We start from the raw sequence: 18,565 nt of genomic DNA on the forward strand, positions 1-18,565 counted from the left end.
ATTAATACTATTGTTCTTGGTAGAGTAGGGCTTTTGCAATTATTTGAATATTCTACTACTTTTCACCCATATAATTTTATGAGAATGAAGAGGAAGTTGAACAATGAAAGTGTTCAAAATAAATACAACGGATATGGTCTAAAACAACAACAAAAACAAAAACATAAAATTAAAACAAAGATAAAAATCATTACAACTCTACCGAAATGGTAATGTTTAGCCTCATTCAGACAAATTCAACATGAGGCAGCAGAATACGATCAGTTATGAAGGAAATGGACCAAATTGAAGAAACAGGTACAGAAGGTTGGAAACATAGCATTGAGTATTTTCTCTAAAAGTATTATAGTAAGTCTCCATTAAAAAAAAACGTTATTTATTTATTTTGAGAGAGACAGAGGGAGAGTATGTGCGCAAGCAGGGGAGGGGTAGAGAGAGGAAAAAAAGAGAGAGACCTCAAGCAGGCTCCACATTGTCAGTGCCGAGCCTGATGCACAGGGCTCGATCTCATGAACCAAACAGTGAGATCACGACCTGAGCTGAAATCAAGAGTTAGACACTTAACCTACTGAGCTACACAGGTGCCCCAAAAGTCTCCTTTTTAAAAACTTTTGTTAACTTTTGTTTTTATTCTAGGAATACATTATATATGAATGTAGGCAGCCACATAGGAGGCAGAAATTAAATTTTTAAAAATGGAAAGGTAAGAAATCCAGAGGAAGAGAAATGAAGAGCCTGGCAAGCCTAGATGTACCCAGATCTCCCTTTACCAGCTACTGAGAATATTGGTAGACAGCCTCTCTCTCCCATTCCTCTGGCTCCATTGTAGCAACCGCATTGAGGCCATGCTTCTGCTGGGCTACTCTCTGTCAGAGAATGAGAGGCACAGCAGAGGCACTAGAGTTGGGACACTTCTGCCCAATGCAGGACTCTTTTAACAGACAACCCTTGTTCTAGGACTCCCCATCAGCCTAGCTGAGGCTTTTTCAGGAAAATATTACAGTCTGAAGCTTCTTCTACCCAATATTTTTTCCATTTCTCTCTCCTTTCATAGATCATACACTGAACTCTCTCCCAGCCTCCCCACACCCCTTTCTTCTTTGTCCTTAAAGATGTTTCTTCCAATAACTTTTGTGCATCTAATCTGTCTTGACAAATTCTTCTCTGAAAACTCAAAATGACACAGAAGGGTATAATTTAAGAGATAAAAATATGCATTATTCATTCACTGAATCTTCTCAAAGAAATATTCCCAAAGTAATTATGCAAGGTATAGATGGTAAGCTTTATAATTTTTTTGGTCATCAACCTATAAGGCTAACAATTTAAGCCATTAGGACCATCTAAAGAATCAGTGTCTTAATTGGATATATGGTTGTACATCTTCACAGCTAGTTTAAATTTTAGAACACAAAAAGCCAACCTTCAAGAATAGCCAGAATCCAGAACATTGACAAAACTAAATGCCGATGAGGATGTGGTACAGTCATTTTGGCAGATAGTTTGGCAGCTTCTTACTTAACAAAACTAAACATACTCTCACCATACAACCCAGCTGTCCTTGGTATTTACCCCAAAGAGTTGAAAACTCATGTCCACCAAAGACTGCACATGGATATTCTAGAGCAGTTTTATTCCTAATTGGCAAAATTTGTAAGCAATCATGAAGTCCTATCATAGATGAATGGATAAATAATCTGTGGTATATCTAGACAATGGGACATCATTCAGCACTAAAAGAAATGAGCTATCAAACAAGGAAATGACATGGAAGAAATTTATATGCATATTATTAAGTGAAAGAAACTCATCCAAAGAGACTATAAACAGTATTCCTCCAACTATATGACACTGAGGAAAAGGCAAAACTTTGGAGACTGTAAAAAGATTGGTAGTTGCCAGGGTTTAGGAGGGAGAGAAGGATGAATATCCTCCATATGAATATCATATGACAGTATGGTAGTGAACAGATGTTATTACAAACTTGTCCAAACGCATAGAATATATAATACTAAGAGTAAACTTAAAGTGAACTTTGGACTTTGGGTGATTTTGATGTGTCCACATAGATCCACCAATTACAACAAGTGTACCACTCTGATGGGGATGTTGACAATGAGAGAGGTTATGCATATGTATGGGCACAGGGCACACAGGAACTTTCTGTACCGTGGGCTCAATCTTCCTGTGAACCTAAAACCGCTCTAAAAAAAGTCTATTAAAAGTGAGGAGAGGGGCGCCTGGGTGGCGCAGTCGGTTAAGCGTCCGACTTCAGCCAGGTCACGATCTCGCGGTCCGGGAGTTCGAGCCCCGCGTCAGGCTCTGGGCTGATGGCTCAGAGCCTGGAGCCTGTTTCCGATTCTGTGTCTCCCTCTCTCTCTGCCCCTCCCCCGTTCATGCTCTGTCTCTCTCTGTCCCAAAAATAAAAAATAAACGTTGAAAAAAAAAACGTGAGGAGAAAAGAAAAAGTCAGCCTTCATACACAAAAGAAAAAGTCCTCAGATGGTAATAACTCATATTTGAACCACATGTGCTTTGGGCAATCTATTTTATTCCCGTGGGCTTTAGATTTCTTGCCTAGAAAATCAGACTTAATAGTCTTTATATTGCAAATATTTATAAAAAAATAAAATGACTTAATTTCTATGAGAATGCCTAATAAAGAATCAATAAATGACAGTTTCCTCCCAGCTAAACACTTGGCTATCTGACCTCAATGAGAAAATATGTAGGCCATTATATATACAGTACTTTATAATTAATGAAGGTAGGAGGGAAAAAAACACATTTGAACACACGGAAAACATAGTTTCCTGTTACCATAACCCATGCTTATCTCCCTTATTTCTGAATCCCAAAGGATCTGATTGCAAACTTGAATATATATTGTATGTTTTCTTTCCAATTTTCAGAGTTGGAAACAGTGAGACTACTAAGAAGAAAAAAGATTCTTTCATAAACTAAACAATAATGAAAAAGCAAGAACTATAAATTATGATACTAATCCTCTCACAGATTTGTCACATACCTTTAAGTTATTGAAACATTTAAGTCTGGCAGAAAAGTGTCAATGACTCCTTGTGACATTCTGGTCTTAAGTATTTGGAAAGACAATGGCCCATGTAGTACAGTCTCAGTGAAATGTGGAGACCTCATAGAGGAGACAGGAAGTCCTTTAGGCTGGGACACAGAGAAGGAAATTAGAAAGGAGATGGAAGCTTTTAGGGTAGAAGAGATTAGAAGGTAAGAAGCTGAAGACTTTTGGGGCCATGGTAATAAGCCGTGGAGGCACCTGATCTTGTCTCCAGCTGAAGCTTTCACTGCCCAGTTACTGGCACTGGTGATGATCCACAACTCTCAACTGAGACACTTCATTACTTGCCCTTAGTTGAAGATAGGCTCCTCTGAAAGGGTCAATACAGGGTACCACATGCCTGGCTGACTGGCTTTACCTGGGACTTAAGCTGAGAAGGGCTACCCCAGCTTCAGAGCTCTCATGGCATTTCCGAGGTCTTGGTCACAACTGCATTGCAGTTCAACTTGTCCTGCCAACCCCTTCTTCCAGTACTGTCACAGACGTGCTGCTTTTAAGAGTGTTCCCCAACAACTTGCTCCATGCTAATTCTGTCTTAGTCTCTGCCTCCAGGGAACCTAACCTGAGATATCAGCCCTGATGATGAAAAGCATCAAAAGATGGAGTGAGTGAATTTAGTTGAGTGTCACAGTCATGACAGGCCCCAGGAATATGCGTAAGAAAGAACAGGTTTGGACAGATTTACTATGGTGGAAAACAGCAGCCACAGGTACAATAGTATTTGAGCACCTATAAGCACACATATTTCAATTTGAAGCTGAAATATATCCTGGGGCTTAGATTAAAAAACTATATTTTTCCTTAAATCAATGGGCCTGCATAAACAACTTACCCTAGTCTTGAAAGTGAATATAAATAGAGCAATTTGGTGAATAACCAAATAAACAAATGGAAAATAATACAGAAATATACTTAAGAGAAAGTTTGAATCCTAGGTCCTATCATGAGAAGTGGCCCTAATGCTTATTGGCCAGTAAAAATTGCACAAAATTACCTGGACAATTGGAAACCACTGTTTATTTCAACTGCTTGCAATTATGTAGGGAAATTTTTCTAATTTAAAAGGTTGCATATTATTTGCCAACAACTCAGTTTTCTGGGCTGCAGTTGCAGCATTTATGTTCTTTCTTCCTTATACTATCTGAAAACTTCATTTAATTCCCTCAGCAGTCCCTTCTCTGTTCCCTTCTATTAAAAACAATGAAAACACTTAACGTTAATTGCCCTTAGGCAATTTTTGAAAATATATGTATTTGATTTTTACTTTGGTTATATAAAGCATGCTTAATAAGGATGTAAAATGTCCCTTCAGATTTGGTCCTTTACTTTTTTCTTCTACTCTTTATTAAAGTTTATTAATACTTTAGTTATAATGGGATACCCATACTGTGACATGACATCAGGGGCCTAAAGCAACCAAAGTGTGATGTGTGAAAGACCTGCTGCCTTCTCTCCCGGAAAATCTTAATAATGAATAATGACTAAAACTGTGTGGAGCAGTAGCACATGTGATACTCTATATTCTATGCTTATTTCCTCGAAGTTCCAACGTCACCAGTCTCAGCACAAATCTTGGGTCAGCCATGAGCTTAGGTTGATACTTATTACTTCTCCATTTCTCTCATATTTGGCTAATGCCACTTCTACTTTCAGAACAGTCCTTTGGTTTACTGATGTCAATTACAACACCCCCCCCCCACCAAAAAAAAAAAAAAAGATATCTGAGAAAACATTTTTTTTTCAAACTTCAGTCTCATCAAAAATAGTATAGGGAAGCAAAAATGATGTTCAAGGGAGTGGAAGGAGGAGGAACTGGAGAAGGGGATGTTATCAACACTAAAATTGTGTCATTATATGTCATCAATGTTTAAATCCAATTTTTACCGCATATCGCAAAATGTATTTGGCTCAAAAATATGGGTAGCTGATATACAGCTTTTCTTCCAAAGGAATGTTGCTGAAAGTAAGCAAAAGAAATTTTGAAAACCTGCATAATTTGTAGGGATTAGCAGGCCCTCTCTGCAGCAGTGTCTATAAGGGCAAATGCCTATACCTTGCCATTCACAGCTAGGCCAACAGTTTCTTAAAAGAGATTTCATGTTTTCAGACATAGAGGAATTTCTTTCACAAGAAGAAACAACATCAGGAAGTGAGTTTGGACTATAGGTGAGATAGGACCTTATTTACTTGGACAAAGGATGCACATGCTTTTATTTATTTAATACTTTTCAATATTAACTCATTTGATCTTCCTAATCACCCTTTGAGGAACATATCATTATCTCCTTATTATATAAATGAGGAATCAGACACTTGGAGGTATAATATAACCTTCCCAGAATTCAAAGTTGTTAATTGTCAGAGCTGACATTTATACTCATGAATTCTAGAGCCCATTCTTTTAAAAATAACATACTGGAAAGGCAAATTCGGGAAGACAAAAACACATGCCCCATTAAACAGAGGGCCAGGAAGCAATCAGCACACTCATCAAACTGAGTTCTCATAGGAGAAAAATATCAATAGATGTTGTCTTATAATCTAGTCTCTTATCTTGCCCAAAGAGTGTGAGCTCCATTAAACAAGAAATCATATCTAGTTGATCTTTATCTCTAGTACCTGGAGAGACCTTGGAACATAAATACTCCATACACCTATACCTGATAAATCAAGGGACTTGGTAAAAGAGAAATGTAAGGATAAAAACCTGAAATATTTTTTTAATGTTTATTTATTTTTGAGAGAAATGGAGAGCAGGGAAGAGTCAGAGAGAGAGAGGGAGGCAGAGGGTCCAAAGCAGGCTCCATGCTGTCATCACAGAGCTTGATGCACTGCTTGAATTCACGAACCATGAGATCATGACCTGAGCCAAAATTGGATGCTTAACCAACTGAGCAACCCAGGCACCCCTAAAATCCTGAAATTTTATCTGTTGCCTCCATTCTTGGACTTTTGTGTATAACATTCACCCTATTTTGTCAGTAGTATGTGCTGTCTCAGGAGCAATTTTGATTATAAGTATGAATGTCAAAAGAAGAAGTCAATGTTCATCTTATGACTTCCAAATGAGACCCTTGAGACCCAAAGGAGAAATGATAGCCTTGTGAGTAGGTATTTTTTGAAGCTCAAAAAATGAAGCCCTAGCATAACTGATTTTCCTGTAACACAGAAAGGCAATAAAAGCCCATTCAAGGTTGAGTTCTGGAGAAAATTTTCAGAACTAGGATAAAACAGAAAAAAAAGAAGCAAGAATATAAAACTGAGGTTAAGATACACAGAACATAGTCTGAGAAGTTTCAATACATGTGCAATTAGCATCCTAGCCTGAAATTATGGAAGGAAGGAACGAAGGAAGGAAGGAAGGAAGGAAGAAAGGAAGGAAGGAAGGGAGGGAGGCAGGCAGGCAATATTCAAAGAGATGATGGTCGAGATATTTCCAATACTTACATTCAAGAAACCCCCCAAAATCCCATGTATGATAAACTAAAACAAACAAATCATCACTTAGATATATAATAGAGTAACTGAAGAACATGAAACACAGATGGGAAACTCCTATAAGCAGCCAATGTGAAAGTATCAGTTATCTCTAGAGGAAAACTATCAAACTGACAGCTGAGATACCCACAGCAACTTTGGAAGCCAGAAAAAAAAAAGAAAAAAAACCCAAAATGATATCTTCAATATGTTAAGAGAAAATAACTGTCAAGTTAGAATTCTAAATTTACCAAACTAATTTTCAACAAAGCTCAATGTTGCATTTTCTCTACCAACAGACGTACAGAATATCTTTCCATTAAAGTAAAATTTAGGGGCACCTGGGTGGCTCAGTGGGTTGAGCCATCCGATTTCAGCTCAGGTCATAATCTCACAGTTTTTGAGTTTAAGCCCCGCATCTGGCTTAACTGCTGTCAGCACAGAGCCTGCTTCAGATCCTCTGTCCCCCTCTCTCTGCCCCTCCCTGGCTCATGCTCTCTTTCTCAAAAATAAAAATAAACAAATAAATAAACATTTAAAATAATAAATTAAAATCTACACTATAAATAAGGATTGGGAGGACAAGAAAATGGTAAACATGTAGGACAATTTAAACATATCAGAGCAGTACAAAAAATACAGTTTGGTCCTAACCTACAAGGAAAGACAGATCAGGTTTGCAGCAGGCCTATCCACAGAAACTTGGCAGGGCAGAAAGGAGTGGCAGGATATAATCAGTGTCCTGAATCAGAAAAATATGCAGCCAAGAATTCTTTATCCAGCAAGGCTATCATTTAAATAGAAGGAGAGATAAAAATTTTCCCAAACAAAAATTAAAGGAGGTTGTGACCACTAAACCAGCCCTGCAAGAAATTTTAAGGGGGACTCTCTGAGGGGAGAAAAGATGAAAAAATATAGATAGATAGATAGAAGATAGATATAGATAGATATAGATATATAAATACTAAAACCAACAAAGATTAGAAAGGACCAGAGAACATCTCCAGAAACTCCAACTCTACAAGCAACATGATAGCAATAAATTCATATCTTTCAGTACTCACTCTAATTGTCAATGTACTCAATGCTCCAATAAAAAGACATAGGGTAACAGAATGGATAAGAAAACAAGATCCATCTATATGCCATCTACAAGAGACACATTTTAGGCCTAAAGTCACCTTCAGATTGAAAATAAGGGGATGGAGAACCATTTATCATGCTAATGGTCAACAAAAGAAAGCCGGAATAGCCATACTTATATCAGACAATCTAGACTTTAAAATAAAGACTGTATCAAGAGATGCAGAAGGGAATTATATCATAACCAAGGGGCCTATCCACCAAGAAGACCTAACAATTGTAAACATTTATGCACCAAATGTGGAGAAACCCAAATATATAAATCAATTAATCACAACATAAAGAAACTCATTGATAGTAATACCATAATAGTAGGAGACTTCAACATCTCACTCACAGCAATGGACAGATTATCTAATCAAAAAATCAACAAGGAATGACACACTGGACCAGATGGACTTAACAGATATATTCAGAACATTTCATCCAAAAATAGCAGAATATACATTCTTCTCCAGTGCACATGGAATGGTCACATACTGGGACACAAATCAACCCTAAGTAAGTACAAAAGGATCGAGATCATACCATGCATATTTTCAGACCAAAACGCTATGAAACTTGAAATCAACCACAAGAAAAAACTTGGAAATGTAACAAATACTTGGAGACTGAAGAACATCCTACTAAAGAATAATGGGCTAACCAAGAAGTTAAATTAAAAATTATATGGAATTTAATGAAAATGATAATACCACAATCCAAAACCTCTGGGACACAGCAAAGGTGGTCATAAGAGGAGCATATATAGCCATCCAGGACTTCCTACAGAAGGAAGAAAGATCTCAGATACACAACCTAACCTTATGCCTTAAGGAGCTGGAAAAGGAACAGCAAATAAAGCCCAAAACCAGCAGAAGACAGGAAATAACAAAGATTAGAGAAGAAATTAATGCTATTGAAACCAAAAAAACAGAACAGATCAATGAAACCAGAAGCTGGTTCTTTGAAAGAATTAACAAAATTGATAAATCACTAGCCAGTTTGATCAAAAAGAAAAAGGAAAGGACCCACATAAATAAAATCCAGAATGAAAGAGGAGAGATCATAACCAACACAGCAGAAATAAAAACAATAATAAGAGAATACTATGAGCAATTATATGCCAATAAAATGGGCAATCTGGAAGAAATGGACAAATTCCTAGAAACACATACACTACCAAAACTGAAACAGGAAGAAACAGAAAATTTGAACAGACCCATAACCAGTAAGGAAATCAAATTAGTAATCAAAAATCTGCCAAAAAACAAGAATCCAGGGCCAGATGGCTTTCCAGGGGAATTCTACCAAACATTTAAGGAAGAGTTAACACCTATTCTCTTGAAGTTGTTCCAAAAAATAGAAACGGAAGAAAAACTCCCAAACTCTTTCTATGAAGCCAGCACTACCTTGATTCCAAAACCAGACAGAGACCCCACTAAAAAGGAGAACTATAAACCAATTTCCCTGATGAACATGGATGCAAAAATCCTCAACAAGATATTAGCCAACTGGATCCAACAATACATTAAAAAAATTATTCACCACGACCAAGTGGGATTTATACCTGGGATGCAGGGCCAGTTAAATATCCACAAAACAATCAATATGATTCATCACACCAATTAAAGAAAGGACTAGAACCACATGATCCTCTCAATAGATGCAGAGAAAGCATTTAACAAAATACAGCATCCTTTCTTGATAAAAACCCTCAAGAAAGTAGGTATAGAAGGATCATACCTCAAAATCATAAAAGCAATATATTAAAGACCCAACACTAATAACATCTTTGAAGGAGAAAAACTGAGAGCTTTCCCCCTAAGGTCAGCAACAAGACAGGGATGTCCACTCCCACCACTGTTATTCAACATAGTCTTAGCCTCAGCAATCAGACAACACAAAGAAATAAAATACATCCAAATCATCCAGAAGGAGGTCACACTTTCACTCTTCACAGATGGCATGATACTCTATATGGAAAACCCAAAACATTCCACCAAAAAAACTGTTAGAAATGATCCATGAGTTCTGCAAAGTTGCAGGATATAAAATCAATGTACAGAAATCGGTTGAATTCCTATACACCAACAATGAAGCAACAGAAAGAGAAATCAAGGAATCAATCCATTTACAATTGCACCAAAAACCATAAAATACCTAGGAATATATCTAACCAAAGAGGTGAAAAATCTATACATGGAAAGCAATAAAAAGCTTATGAAAGAACTTGAGGAAGGCCCCCCAAAATTAAAAAATATTCCATGCTCCTGGATAGGAAGAACAAATATTGTTAAAATGTCGATACTACCCAAAGCAATCTACATATTTAATGCGATCCCTATCAAAATAACACCAGTATTCTTCACAGAGCTAGAACAAATAATCCTAAAATTTATATGGAACCAGAAAAGACCCCAAATAGCCAAAGCAATCTTGAAAAGGAAAACCAAAGCAGGAGGCATCACAATCCCAGACTTCAAGCTATACTACAAAGCTGTAACCATCAAGACAGTATGGTACTGGCACAAGAGCAGACACTCAGATCAATGCAATAGGATAGAGAACCCAGAAATGGACCCACAAATATATGGCCAACTAATCTTTGACAAAGCAGGAAAGAATATCCAGTGGAATAAAGACGATCTCTTCAGCAAGCGGTGCTGGGAAAACTAGACAGCGACATGCAGAAGAATCAACCTGGACCACTTTCTTACACCATACACAAAAATAAACGCAAAATGGATGAAAGACCTCAGTGTAAGACAGGAAACCATCAAATCCTTGAGGGGAAAGCAGGAAAAAAACCTCTTTGATCTTGGCCGCAGCAACTTCTTACTCAACACGTCTCTGGAGACAAGGGAAACAAAAGCAAAAATGAACTACTGGGACCTCATCAAAATAAAAAGCTTCTACACAGCAAAGGAAACAATCAGCAAAACTAAAAGGCAACCAACGGAATGGGAGAAGATATTTGCAAATGACATTTCTGATAAAGGGTTAGTATACAAAATCTATAAAGAATTTATCAAACTCAATACTCAAAAAACAAATAATCCAGTGAAGAAATGGGCAAAAGACATGAATAGACACATCTCCAAAGAAGGCATCCAGATGGCCAACCGCCACATGAAAAAATGCTCAACGTCACTTATCATCAGGGAAATACAAATCAAAACCACAATGAGATACCACCTCACACCTGTCAGAATGGCTAACATTAACCACTCAGGCAACAACAGATGTTGGCTAGGATGCGGAGAAAGAGGATCTCTTTTGCATTGTTGGTAGCAATGCAAGCTGGTGCAGCAACTGTGGAAAACAGTATGGAGTTTCCTCAAAAAACTAAAAATAGAACTACCCTACAACCCAGCAATTGCACTACTAGGCATGTACCCACGGTATACAAAAATTATATGACTTCACTCATATGAGGACTTTAAGACACAAAACAGATGAACATAAGGGATGGGAAATGAAAATAGTATAAAAACAGGGATGGGGACAAAACAGAAGAGATTCATAAGTATGGAGAACAAACTGAGGGTTACTGGAGGGGTTGTGGGAGGGGAGATGGGCTAAATGGGTAAGGGGCACCAAGGAATCTACTCCTGAAATCACTGTTGCACTATATGCTAACTGATTTGGATGTAAATTTTAAAAATAAAAAATAAAATAAAAAAATACAGTTTGGGGTCCTTAATGTCAATTTGGAGCTTCAAAATGATGTTTTTAATTCATATGGTCTCATCATAGGTGTATTAGTGTCTTATAGCTGCTGTCACAAATTGCCACAACTTAATGGATTAAAACAACACAAATTTATTACATTGCAGTTCTATTGGTCTCATGCTAAATCATGAGTCTGGGGAGGGCAGTGTTTCTACTGGAAGCTCTAGGGCAGCTTTAGGAAAGAATTTATTTCCTTGCTCTTTCTAGTTAGAAGCCTTCCTCTATGGAGGTGTGGAGGTTATCTGTCTTCCTTGGCTTGTCGCCACATTCCTTCATCTTCAAAACCAGCAAGGTTGGGGTGAGTCTTTCTCATGCCATCTCTCTGGCTCTTCCCTTCTCTCTCCCTCTTCCACTTACAAGGACTCTTGTGATTACATTAGCCCTGGCCAGATAATCCAGAAAAATCTTCCATATCAATGTCAGCTAATTAGCAACCTTGATTTCAATTGCCACGTGAATTTCTCATTGCCATGTAACAGATCATATTCATAGGTTCCAGGCATTAGGGCATAAACATATTTAAGATGCCATTATTCTTCCACTACAATATGCTTCTCTTTACCAGTTTTTAATATACAGTAAACCATGTCCAGTCATGTAGAATTTTTATATTAAGGTAAACTTTGCTTATAAGCTAATCTTAATCATAAAAATACTAGTGACAAGGTAGACAATAAGTAGAGAATCAAAGAGGTTTGGAGACTGTTTCATAGTTACTTCTAAAGGTAAAAAAAATATTCTATGGCCCAGCAATTCTACTCTTAGGCATTTCCCCAAGATAAATGTAAAGATATGTTCACAAAAAGGCTTGTATGTGAAAGTTCATAGCAGCTTTATTTATAAAAGCCAAAAGCTGGTAACAGCCCGAGTGTTCATGAACAGTAATATAGGTAAACAAATCATGATATATTCAGGAAAGGAATAAATTACTGATGTAACAAAAATATGGATGAATCATACACAATAGTACTTTATTCAGTGAAAGAAACCATATAAATAACTACAAAGGAATACATACTATATGATTCCTTACTTGAAATCCTAGAATAGGCATAATAATTCATGATAGAAGTCAGGATGTTTTGGGAAAGTAACTGGAAGGGGACAAAATGGAATTTTTGACAGTGTTTGGGTGGTGGTTACTGTGTCATTCAAATTGTCTATCAAAGTTCCCTGGTAACTACCTAGATAGCGTCTGAGTAACTTCAAACTTCACTTGTCTTGTACATAGTTTTAGTTCCTTTGCTATTAAATTTACTCTCAGACATTCTCACTCTTGTTAAAATTACTTGTAGGGAATCCGTAAAAAGCTCCATTTATTTGGATCCAAACAAAGTAGCCAAACACATATATTGCCCCAATTTAAACATTTTTCCCATAAGCATAACTATTTTCAGAGAACAAATGTCCTTGCCTTTCTCTCATGGGCTGTTGCTTTATGTATTTCTCTTCCAAACTGATAATCCACAATGACTGTACTCAGTGCCACAGGAGAGGAGTACATTACTGCAGGCTCATTACCTTTAAAAAAGTGTGTATCTATTTCTCATTAATTAGAATGAAATAAGATCAAATAATAGACCAATTCATGACAATTTCTGTTCTTGTAATTGACATCATCAAACAAATGAATTCAAGAACAATGAATATTTCCAATTAGAATTTCTTCAGCCTTATTTACATTCAATTTTCCCTTATAAAAATTTAAATTCAATCAATTTTTATTTACTGAGAGTATATCTGTAAGAAGCTCACACTAATTAGATCTGAAGTACAAAATTCAATTATACAAGGTAGGTCAGGTTGAACTCATTTGTCAAACTTCAAATTATAAGTAACTTTTAGATAGTTTCTTGCTATATACTTACACCTTCCAGGTCAAGATCCTTTGTATAAGTAACTTTAAAAAACCAAATGCTTTGGGGCATCTGGGTGGCTCAGTAGGTTAAACCTCCAACTTTGGCTCAGGTCATGATCTCTCAGTTTGTGAGTTTAAGCCGCACGTCGGGCCCCACGTCGGGCTCTGTGCTGACAGCTCAGAGCCTGGAGCCTGCTTCAGATCCTGTGTCTTCCTGTCTCTCGGCCCCTCCAATGCTCACACTCTGTCTCTCTCTGTCTCTCAATAATAAATAAACATTAAAAAAATCCTTTGAACTTCACATTTGCTTATCCTTATCAATCTATGGAACACCATTCCACTTATTTGTCCAAAACTAAGGGTGACATGCCAAACTTACTGTTTGAAATATAGCTGGCACACAATCTTACATTAGTTTCAAGCGTAAAACATAGTGATTTGACAACTCTATACATTATTCTATGCTCATCACAAGTATAGCCATCTGTCACCATACAACACTATTACAATACCAATGATTATATTCCCTTTGCTATTCCTTTCATCCTGGTGATATCCTGGTTACATGTCAGTTTTAATTATCTTTCCACTAATTGCAAAAATAGTAACTTTCCAAAAAAATTTCCAAATAAATCCTAAGTTTTGAAACTTATTTTTCTCTTTCGTTCCATTTTTCTGAACTTTTAATAAATCTGGGGCCACATATTTAGTTCTCAACTTTGAAGTTAATTTAGAATAAACTATGGATCTCAATTTGCCAATGAATCAGTAAAGAAATAGTTACCTTTTTATTTTTTCAACTCAAATTCATCCTTATAAACATGTGCAAAATTAAACCAATTAAAGAGTGAGCATATGTGCATACTGACAAAATATGCCAATATTTAGTATTCAATGTGTTACGGGTCCCTAACAAAACTCAACAAAAGGTAGTCTTAAAATGTATCACACTATTTCTACACATAAAACATACTTCCTACAGAGCACTTCCCGGGCTGCGGACACCGCTCTGTGGGAGGAAGGAGACCAGAGATCAGCCCACTGCTGTACCTGTGTCAGATCCCTCTGGTCTGACTGAACCCAGTTTGGCCTGCTCAGCCTCAGCAGCGGTGGGCCGCAGCTCCTACTGGAAATTACACGACACAGAATATTTGGGGTGAGTGACATCTTCTTGAAAGACCTTCGAGAATTACGGAAGGAAAAAAAAAATAATGCATTTAAGAAAGTGGTAAAGTTTGGAAAGGGGAGGGAAAAAAAAAATCCCTGATATTCAACTTGGCTGAATGCTTAGATGTCGGTGGACATGAATAGCCAGGGGTCTGACAGCAATAAAAGGACTATGACCCAAATTGTGAGGAGGAGGAAGAAGATGAGGACCCCGGGGGCACGGAGGTCTACTATGTGGGAGTAGCCAGTGATGTGGAGCAGCAGGGGGCCAACGCCTTTGATCCTGAAGAGCACCAGTTTACCTGTTTGACCTACAAGGAGTCTGAGGGTGCCCTCAATGAGCACATGATACCTAGCCTCTGTCCTAAAAACCACGGATGCTTACTGCCACCAGTACATCCTCTCTATGGCACTGGTATCTCATTCAGTTGCTAAACTTATATTAGTTAATTTCCACTGGCAAGTTGCAGATATATTGGACACATACAAGTCTAATTCTGCTCAACCTCTCATTGAAGCTCAAGTTCAGCCTGTTCCTTGAAACATGTCCCCACAGCCCACCCCCTCATCAATGTGCAGTGTGTATGCAGTTTGCACAGAAGGAAAACCTGCTCTCTCCTGCCTGTCAGCACTTTTGCCATAGCTTCTGGGAGCAGCCCCGTTTATACTTGTCGAGGATGGTGCGGGTGTGGGAGTCTCTTGAATGGCTCAGGATCCGCCACTCCAAACACCGGAGGACTTTGTGTGCTTCCACTGTTGCCCAATGAAGAATTAAGAGACAAATACAGGCATTACCACTTGAGGGACTATGTGGAGAATCATCACCAGCTCCAGCTTTGCCCTGGTCCAGACTGCCTCCATGGCTATTTGGGGACAGGGGCCCAGAGCTTGCAGAGTACAGTGCAATAAGTGCAACCAAGTCTTATGCTTCAAGTGTCGGACGTACCGCGTCCCCACAGACTGCGCTACAATCCGGAAATGGCTCACGAAGCTGCTGAATGGCCAACTACATTAGGGCTCACAAAGACTGTCCCAAGTGCAACACCTGCATTGAGAACAAAGGCTGTAATCACATGCAATGCTCCAAGTGTAAACATGACTTGTGCAGAATATGTCTAGGAGACTGTTAAGACCCATGGCACGAGTACTATGAGTGTAGTTGGTACAAGGAGAACCCTGACATTGTCAAGCCCAGGCAGCAAGCCCAGGCCAGGGAGGCCCTCAAGAAATACTTGTTCTACTTTGACAGATGGGAAAACCACGAGAGCTTGCAGCTGGGGGTGCAGACATACCAGAAAATTCCTGAGAAGATTCAGGATAGGGTCATGAATAATCTGGGGACCTGGAATGATCGGCAGTACCTACAGAATGCTGCCAAGCTCTTGGTCAAGAGCCAGTACACCCTGCAGGACACTTACTCTTTGCGTGTTACACGGAGTCTGGACCCAGGAAGAAGCTCTTTGAATACCAGCAGGCTCAGCTAGAGGCTGAGATGGAAAACTTGATGTGGAAAGTGGAGTGTGCAGACAGAAACGACAGAGGGGACGCAGAGAACTGGACAGATGCACGTAGCAGTGGAAGAGAAACTGGCTGAAGGATTCCCATGACAGCTAGGTTGGGACATGGATGTGAAGGCATGAGGGAGATGTGGTTGTGAGATCTCCCAGCTGCCATCCTGTATGCTGTAGGCTTTGCCTTTCAGGACCCAGGCAGCAGCTGAGGCCCACACTCCTGAGAGACACTGGCCACACACGACTTGGTTGATTTCTGTTTTCTTCTCATCTTTTTGCATTTTGTTTCTACAAGGGTAAAGGAAATGTTGAACTGGCCTCTTTTCAGGACTTTTAATCCCCCCTGGGTGGTTGCTGGTAGGCAAAGTTTTTTTCTGAATGGCTATTAATAGTTTTACAGCCTATATAGTTTTCAAAGTTTCTATAATTATACAAAAAAATAAGCAAACCACAGAATTATACAGAATCCTTTAAAAAATAAATTGGCATTTGTGTGTTTAAAAAAAAATACGCTGTACAGAGTTCAATGATATTTGTTTAATTGAGCTCAATTCACATTGCTATTCACACAATACACGTTTTAGATGATACTGAATTTAAAAACATTTAAAAGCCATCTTCAGATTGAGGGATTACTTATTTGCCAGAGGAAGGATATTCAGTCCCTCAGAGAAATATAAACTCACAAGTCTGTTTTCTGTGCCGCCCAATACGATGTTTTCTGCAATTTCTTCTAGATCTGTACAAATCTTAGTCAGTAGACTTAGACTCAAATATTATTAGGAAGGATTCACCCTCTGTTTGGGGAAAACCAGTTTAAATTTGTATATAACAGAAAAGCTTCCCTAGACGATTCAATTGTTAGCACAATTTTCTTCAGGAACCAAAGAATTTAAAAAGAATTACCTTGTGGACACTGTATGCTTTGTTAATTAAATTTCGTATAAGTCATACTTAACTCCTTTCTATCATTGTGAATGACATTTACTCAATTTTATGGTATTCCTAAATAAATCCAATCTGACTTAATTCTTATTTGTCTCTCCCAAAATCCTTTACTTAGCTTATCACTACAGGGAATCAAAATTAGACCTATGTATAATGACTTTGTATTTATACCCATTGCATACTCACTGGCCACACTACCTTGTCTGACTGTTAGCATGTGAAAACACTCTCCCTACTTGAATCCAGACCTTTATCAGCTATGCTCACTAGGGTTCCCTGATTTAAAAGAAAAGCATCAGGATTACCCTGGGATCCACCGTGATAAAGCCTCCAATTCCCCATGAATCTAATGTAGCTTCTTCCACTGTTAATGAGAAGGTCCTTCGGACAGCTTCAGTTGAAGTGAATGTTTATGCCCAGAAATTCCTTTATCATTAAATATAACAACTGCACTGACCACACATTTCTTTGTGTTCAGTGTTGCCAAATTAGAGTTTATCCTATTGCATACACTATACTTCTCTAACCCCCTCCATATTTAGCCTAAACCTAGGAGCAGTCATTTTATACCTAACTAGATGCTAACGGATTAAAGTAAAAAGATGCCAAGAAATAGAATAATCTCATCTGTCCGAGAGAGAGAGAGAGAGAGAGACTTCAGGCTAATTCAAAATTGTTTATCAGAAATAATCATAAGACCATTGAAAGCATGATAACCTTGAGTGTTCAGCAATTGTGTGTTTTGCCCAGCAATCACTTATTGAGTATGTCCTGTGAGTATCACTGCAGTAGGCATTGTGAGAGATACAGAATATATTAACTGAGTCGTAAAGTAAGTCCATAAGTGACTGGTGAATTTGGTCTCTAAAAGAGTAGCATATTTGCCTCATGGTTGACTGTGGCATTGAAGATAAAACTGGAGGCCCAGGGTCATGCTGTTTGTCCTTGAGTCACTCACTGTCACTCACTTTCTGGTTGGGGGAGTCACTGATTGGTAAATAACTACAGATCCCTTCATGGGATGAGGGCAATGATTAGAAGGGATCATCTTCTGGAAGCTTTGATAGCAGTTATAATTCTGCTTTTTTTTTTGTACCCTTTGTATGAAACTTCCTTATTCTGATGGTTTCCCGTTTTGGTTTTAAAATGGTGAATTTGTTCATTTGTCTAAGAGGTTAGTATCCTTTGCTGCTGGGTCTTCCCTCTGCATCCACAATAGCAAATTTTATCTGCTTCATGGACATTCATATTTGCTTAATCTCAAGGTGACGTCCATTTTTTGTTTTAACTGGGACATGTGGCCCAAATTATTGTGCATTTTGTTTCATGTGGATCAATTTTCTTTTTAATTTCTCCCACTCTCAGGAGTAAAGGGTAGACCTGCTTGGGGTTCTGTATATTGGGCTAGTCTCAACTGAGGTCACATAGCCTGGATGAGATCATACAAAATGTGAAATTCCAGGAAAATTACTTCAGCTAAAACCCTATAGGGCCCATTTTCAGGCCAACAACTTTCATGTCAAATTCAAACCCAAACATTAGAGACTACAGGGTCACATCATAATCTCAGGGTTAGCAGTGGAGAGAATGCTTAATGATGTCCTGTCTTTCAACTCCTAGTGATTTAATCACACTGTCTTTTATCTTTTATGA

The 18,565-nt window shown here is 38.2% G+C and overlaps 1 long non-coding RNA gene and 1 pseudogene across 1 annotated transcript in view; one reads left to right on the top strand and one right to left on the bottom strand.

The window, feature by feature from the left end:
• Positions 1-18,565, bottom strand: part of LOC121041653 (uncharacterized) — a 346,158-nt gene that overhangs the window by 189,147 nt on the left and 138,446 nt on the right. The window lies entirely within an intron of this gene.
• LOC121041651 (E3 ubiquitin-protein ligase ARIH2-like) lies at positions 14,453-16,080 on the top strand (annotated as a pseudogene).

Source organism: Herpailurus yagouaroundi, unplaced genomic scaffold (assembly GCF_014898765.1).
Source record: "Herpailurus yagouaroundi ecotype Mexico unplaced genomic scaffold, PumYag 184, whole genome shotgun sequence".
Classification (NCBI taxonomy): domain Eukaryota; kingdom Metazoa; phylum Chordata; class Mammalia; order Carnivora; family Felidae; genus Herpailurus; species Herpailurus yagouaroundi.